Source organism: Haliotis rufescens, unplaced genomic scaffold (genome assembly GCF_023055435.1).
Source record: "Haliotis rufescens isolate VD_foot unplaced genomic scaffold, xgHalRufe1.0.p SCAF_15, whole genome shotgun sequence".
NCBI classification, from domain to species: Eukaryota; Metazoa; Mollusca; class Gastropoda; order Lepetellida; family Haliotidae; genus Haliotis; species Haliotis rufescens.
This window is the reverse complement of record NW_025963835.1, coordinates 27,613,987-27,621,245: the sequence shown is the minus strand read 5'-3', so window position 1 is coordinate 27,621,245 and position 7,259 is coordinate 27,613,987.

The window sequence follows — 7,259 nt, the reverse complement described above, 5'->3', positions numbered from 1 at the left end:
TCGAGATGTATGCCACAATATCAGTCAAGCGAAGGAGATTGATAGGTCAATAAGCAATAGATTTGTCGGAAGTGGTGGGGAATACCGCTGTGATTGCTCTGTTATTAAGATAGTCGTCTGTTAGTTGGTCGGGCGAGGAGGGAGTTTTCATGAAGCCCTCCGTCACTATTGAGAATCTTGAAGTGGGTCTCACAAAGCTGTCTGTATTATTACATCTTTAAGCTGAGTCTCATGTAGAGTGAGAGCTGTTCTACGCCGCTTGTAGCAATATCATGTCGGGGGACACCAGAAATGGGCTGAACACATTGTACCCATGTGGGAAAGTGAACCCGGGACTTCGGTGTGTCGAGGGAACGCTTTAACCACAAGGCTACCCCGCCACCCCTCTCTTGTAGAAGTTTGGGTTGCTCTGCATTATGGTTTCACGTGGCAGTATATTATCTGTTTTCAAGACGGTTTGACTACGTTCACTCGCCAACATTCCACGGCGTCGGAACTGCGTTCACTCGGCAACATGTCAGCTGTTTTCATGACGGTTGGAATGCGTTCACTCGGCCACATGTCAGCTGTTTTCATGACGGTTGGACTGCGTTCACTCGGCAACATGTCAGCTGTTTTCATAACGGCTAGACTGCGTTCACTCGGCAACATGTCAGCTGTTTTCATAACGGCTAGACTGCGTTCACTCGGCAACATGTCAGCTGTTTTCATGACGGCTAGACTGCGTTCACTCGGCAACATGTCAGCTGTTTTCACGACGACTCGACTGCCTTCAGTCGGCAACATGTCAACTGTTTCATGACGACTGGACTGCATTCACTCGGCAACATGTCAGCTGTTTTCATGACGACTGGACTGCGTTCACTCGGCAACATGTCAGCTGTTTTCATGACGGCTGGACTGCGTTCACTCGGCAACATGTCAGCTGTTTTCATGACGGCTGGACTGCGTTCACTCGGCAACATGTCAGCTGTTTTCATGACGGCTAGACTGCGTTCACTCGGCAACATGTCAGCTGTTTTCACGACGACTCGACTGCCTTCAGTCGGCAACATGTCAACTGTTTCATGACGACTGGACTGCGTTCACTCGGCAACATGTCAGCTGTTTCATTACGACTGGACTGCGTTCACTCGGCAACATGTCAGCTGTTTTCATGACGGCTAGACTGCGTTCACTCGGCAACATGTCAGCTGTTTTCATGACGAACCCACAATCATAGGTTTCTGGCGTGCCCAAGGGACGCAACTCTGCACAGCGAATCGCGGCGCCTTAGACGACTGGGCCACCCATGCCCCCCAAGGAACGATGACGGGCAAGCGGCAAAAGATGATAGCTTCACTGGTTGTGGCTTTGTTGATAGTTCAACGTTTTCAGTCCTCTCCAACCTGCTTTTAAATGAATATGTGATCTACTTCCGGTTGTTTTACTGTCCTTTTGTTGACTTGATTCTATTTCGATATAAAGTTTCCAAATGCTGAAATACTGACTTACAGTTTTAACTCCCTCCGTCTGACGACTCAGTCGCCATTGTGAACACCTGATCCCCAATTCAGTTGACTGATACCGTTATTAACTTCTTCCATGAAGAACCCCATGGGGATTCGGGTTAGAATGTATCCATGGCAACCTATGCTGGATGGATCAAATGGGTCGATTGGTCAGACTCAGTGACGTGGTTGATGGCGTGTCATCGTACCCCGACAGCGTGGATCGATGCTCATAATATCGATCACTGGGTTATCTGGTTCAGAATCAAATATTAACAGGCTGCGGTCATACAACTGGAATATATTCCTGTGGAAAAACAAAACAAAAAAACGATTAGGAAATATTCTGATTACAACTTGATATTGACGAGATATGTCCTAGTAAATGTGTTAATCTCCGCACATCGGTACACAGAAAGGTCTTTGTTTGTTTGTTTGTTTGTTTGTTTGTTTGTTTGTTGCACCCAGCAATATGTCGACAGTCAGTAAATAATCAAGTCCGGACCAGACAGTTCAGTGATTGACACCCGATCTCATTAGTCGCCTCTTACTACAATCATGGATTGGCGGGGACCTATTCTAAACCCGGATCTTCGCGAGGATTGTGTCATTAGAGACAAACCGACGCCAGAGGTCATGATCGAGTCAATACCCACCGGTGGCGACACTACATGCGTAAATTGGTACCTGAATGTCCTCTATCTGTGACATTCAGTTGAGACAAACGTGTTAAGCTAACACATGGACAGATTGATCTGGATGATTGCGACAATAGCATATGACGTCACAGATGACGTAGCGATAATAGCGCTTGAACATATCAACTCAGTGACACATCTCGTGGCCAGTGGTAATGACAGCACCTGTCGTGTATCCAAGACTGGTCAATAAATACGATATCATTCTCCACGGGAATTCTTGCACAAATCAAACTGAAAAGCAAATTGTCAATACTTCACAGGTTCGTACTCATGGAGGAGCGTAGTGCATACATGCTCGTGAAGAATGACACCCAGTCGGGACGGAAGAAGGGCGTGAACTGACTGTTGATCTGTTTTAGTTACAGAATAAACTGCCAAGCAAAACAAGCATACACCAATGTTTGATAGTGGCTAAAAATAAAACAAACAAGAAATGGTTACTTGATGGTGATGTATTTGATACGGGTATCACAGTTTTAGACCTTACGTTTGCAATGTATCGGCGATTGGTTTCAGCCTTGTAACTGTTTGTTTGTTGGATGGTGTGTTTGTCGTTTAACGCCGCACTCAGCAATATTCCTGCTATATGACGGCGGTCTGTAAGTAATCGAGTCTGGACCAGACAATCCAGCGATTGACAACATGAGCATCGATCCACGCAGTTGGGATCGATGACATGCATCAACCAAGTCTAGTGAGTGGTTTTACGTCGCTTTTGGCAATATTCTCGCAATATCACGGCGGCGGGCACCACCAGAAATGGGCTTTACACATTGTACGCATGTGGGCAATCGAACCCGTGTCTTCGGCATGGCGAACGATCGCTTTAGCCACTAGGCTACCCCATCGGTCCTGGTTCTGAGAAGAAGGTGTACATGCATGTTCTAAGGGTCTTCTTAAGGCCGCGGGAAGCAATATCACAGCTATATGACGGCGGCCCGTACAAATCCGGACCAGACACACAAACCAGCGATGCATTTAGTCGCCACATGCGACTAACATAGGGTGTTGGGGGCCAATATTAAACCGGACCCCGCATGGAATGCATGTTCTAAACATGTATATAGGGCCAGAATACACCGCCTTTAGCTGCAAATCCTACCTCAGGCTGTACAAGAAACAGATTATCGCGGACCAAGTCTACGTTGTAACAATATCCGGGTCTTGACTGCTCAACGCTGCATCAAACCGAACTCACGCACTCACTCACTCACTCGACTTTCCTTTATCCCTCAGAAATATACTGAACAAAAGAGTTAGGGATCACGAATACTGTTTTGTAGTGAAGACAGAGCAATTTCATATATCCCCTAAAATAACCATGATCCCTAACATTTTTAGTCCAGTATATGCTAGCCTTTTGTGGTAAGTTAATTCTCAATTTGCACATGCCAATTCGTAACGGGTTTTTCTTTGTACTTAACTTTTGTATTCATGGATTGTGTCAGTTATATTCTACAGCTGGTCTTTAAGGCGATCAGGGTGCTATCGTTTGGATGCAAAGGGGTTTAATTCGAGAGCCGAGATAAGCCAAAGCCAGCTGTTTTTATTCCGTTGGAGTCATGTAGTTGTAAGACGAGAAAGAAATGGCACCAAAGACGCAAATCACAAATAAAGAGAGTGAGTAGGGTTTTACGCCGTTTTTTACCAATATTCACGCAATATCACGGCGGGGGCCACCAGAAATGGGCTACATTGTACCCATGGTGATCTTTGGCCTCGGGCGTTCGGTGTGACAAGCAAACCCTTTAATTGGTCACCACATCAGCCATATTTATATCCTTACTCAGACCTTTTCGTTTAAAATGTTATGCGAATTTATATGTTTTAAGTTTTAACCTTGATTCGACCTTTGCTTATGGCCTTTCTCATCCCTTTTGTTCAAAATGTAATATTTTTTTAATTTGAAGTTTACACGACATACGGCTTTTCTATTTGACGAGAGGTCGGTCACATGACCGCGAAATTGACTTTCATTTAAGAAATGAACGTCAGTTTGGATGGGTTCATTGAAGTGTGAACCATTTAAAAGCTCTGGTTAAACTATGTGAACCTCCGAGCTTGCGACGTTCATAGTTTGGCCCTCACTCTATGAAGGTTTATACTCCAATGAACTCACACAAAGTGAAGGTACATTCTTAAATGAATTTTTGTATGTTTACGTTATATTCGACCTTTGCTTTTGTACGATACTCATACACTTCTCAAAATGCAACTCATTGCACTGTAAAGAACCTCAAACAAGCTGACACTAGCCATGCTTCTTCCCAACAATGAAGGCAGCAAAACTTCCACATAGTGTTGAAATCCGATTTTCAATATGGCCGCCACAGCCATGTTGAACAATTTATGACCATTTCTCCCTTTTTTGTTCAATGTGTATAATTTGTAGTGGGATTCGATCTATGTGTTCCGTTTCTCGCAATTTCATAAATATGGACATTAGGGCTGGGACGAGTCCAAATTTACTACCGGGTATCCACCCCTTTATTACCCGACCCTACCCGGGTACCCACTGTAGGTCTCAAGAGATAGGTACAAACTGTCCGATTGGGAAAAGTTTGACCGTAGCTCTGGTAAAATGTGTTTAGATACATGTATAAAACGATCTGGTGTATACACTGAAGTTGACTGAAGTTTTATTTTATTCAAACATTTATAAGTCAGAAGGAATGGGCGTAGTAGTCAGGAAGACCTGCGAACATTAGTGATTTGTAGTTTAAACATGGTTTTAGATATTTTGTGTCATTGAACAATATATCACGTGGTTAACCATGGACCGGGTAGTCCTGTGGGTATCCCGGTCCAACTCAGTGCCCACCCGACCCCAGTACCCGAGTTACCCATCCCAGCCCTAGTGGACGTTGCCTTTCGAGAATGCTCTTATATTCTCAAAAGGCATATGTGGTAAACTTGATGGAGCAGAACACTGGCGTGAACTTTTCTTCTTGGGATTTTTGTGGCAGACAATTTCCATTTTTTTCAACAGTCTGAAGTATAATTATATTTTTAAAGAATGTTCGAGAAAAATAATTTTTGTCGATATGTCTCCGGGCAGACAAGACCATGCAGTAGTGGTCAGTTACATGTGCCATCAGCAGATACGATCGGCTTGTACGCACACCGGAGACATGAGGTGAGGTGAGGTGAAATGGGGTTTAACGTCGCGTCCAAAATTATTGCACTTATATAGCGACGTGCATGTACGTGTGTGTGTTTGTGTGGCTGCTTGTACTAGTCCGGACTGATGCCGATTTATAGTGCTAGCACACTGAGATACCATGCCGCAGTTTAACATGAATACCCCACTTAGACACAGTATACTGACTCCGAGCCGACCAGCCCTTGTTTTAGCCCCTTTATGCCGAGCGCCAGACAGGGTAACAACAAGTACCATCTTTTAACGTCTTTTGGTATGACGCGGTCGGGGATCGAACGCCGGACCTTCCGCTCTCCGGGCGGGCGCCCTACCACTAGACCACGGAGGCGGTCGGTGTGTACATGAACGCCCAGCATGAAAATCCCACACATCGTGCTACTTTTCATTGCGTGTTCAACATACAAAGAATTATTGTGGTTATTTGTGTTTGACAATTAAATCAAATCTATCTTGTGACCGTTTCAAAACAATCAGTGCAGTAATTTAAAGTGGAACAGGGCTATTTTCACGTGACAACCAAGTGACCCACAGCAACCATTATGACGTCGTCACATCCTTACACGCTTACCATCAGACGGCAGCTGACCAATGAAATATCTATATTCACATATGCTGTTGGCCATGTTGTTTGTAACCGGAAGTACTGTAATAAAACAGCGTAATGCCTCGCGTAGTCCTGTGACGTACTTCCGGGCCCTATACTAACCGAAATCCCCACCATGCTGTCACTCATCGTCACCTGCCAGCTTCCAAATCCTCATCTAGCATGGGTTCCTTATGATTTAGGCCTGGAATCCCGACTGAGTTATGCTGTGCTAAGTAATAGTTATTTTCACCGTGCATGTCCTGTTAAAATGCCCCTTGCCTTAATATAATTAGCCTGTCTCCATCTGTCTGTCAGACAACATGACTGACCAATTAGAAGTCAGAAGGCACACACAAACGGCCATTTTGTCAGACATTTCAAACCTGTCAGACTTTTATCAGGTCAACTTTCAGGCAAATACAGGCTTTTTTTCAAAATATAGATTTTGTACATGTAATCGCAAACCACATGTAATTAAACAAGTTTGAGCAAATAAAAAAAACATGACTGATGAATGTATACACAGTGCTTGGGTGGCTCATCAGATCAGATCACTGAATTTCCGGTGCCTCACACGGAGAGTGTGGGTTCGAATCCCAGGAGGGACTCAACCCCCCAAAAGTACTAGAATTTCTACATTTCTAAGAAAGTGTTATCCCAAATATAACATTTGTTACATGACTGATGAAGTAGACAAATGCATATATTTTTTTAAAGTGTTTCTACAATTATTGGACCAGTGCAGATCCAGGTAGACAATAGGTCTTCAGCAAACCATGCCTGCCGATAAAAGGCGACTACGCTTGTCGTAAGGGGCGACTAACCGGATAGGGTGGTCAGGCTTGCAGTTGGTTGTGGCATGTCATCATATCTCAATTACGTTGATCGATGCTCATGATGTCAACCACTGAATTGTCTGATCCAGACTCGTTTATTTACTGACCGCCGCCATATACTAAAATATTGCTGAGTGCGGCGTTAAACAACACAAACAAACAAACAACAATTATTAAATTATTGATACAAATACTTCAATCATGGTCGGTCCATCATGATGTGGAAAACTTCAGCATGTCCGGAAGTCATATTTTCAGAAGTATTCAGTTAAAACAAACGTCCATGTCTATGTGGATAGGTTAATTCAGCATTAGAAATTGGCATTAGTCCTGTAGTCCTTGCCAAACTGCTCAATAGTTAAGGTATCATTAGGACCTGTAGAAATCTGCCATTTTTAAGGGTTTTGCTATATGTTAGTTTCTACCACTGGTTAATTCATAGAATCAAGAAGCCATTGTATCAGAAATCAATAAAATACACAAATG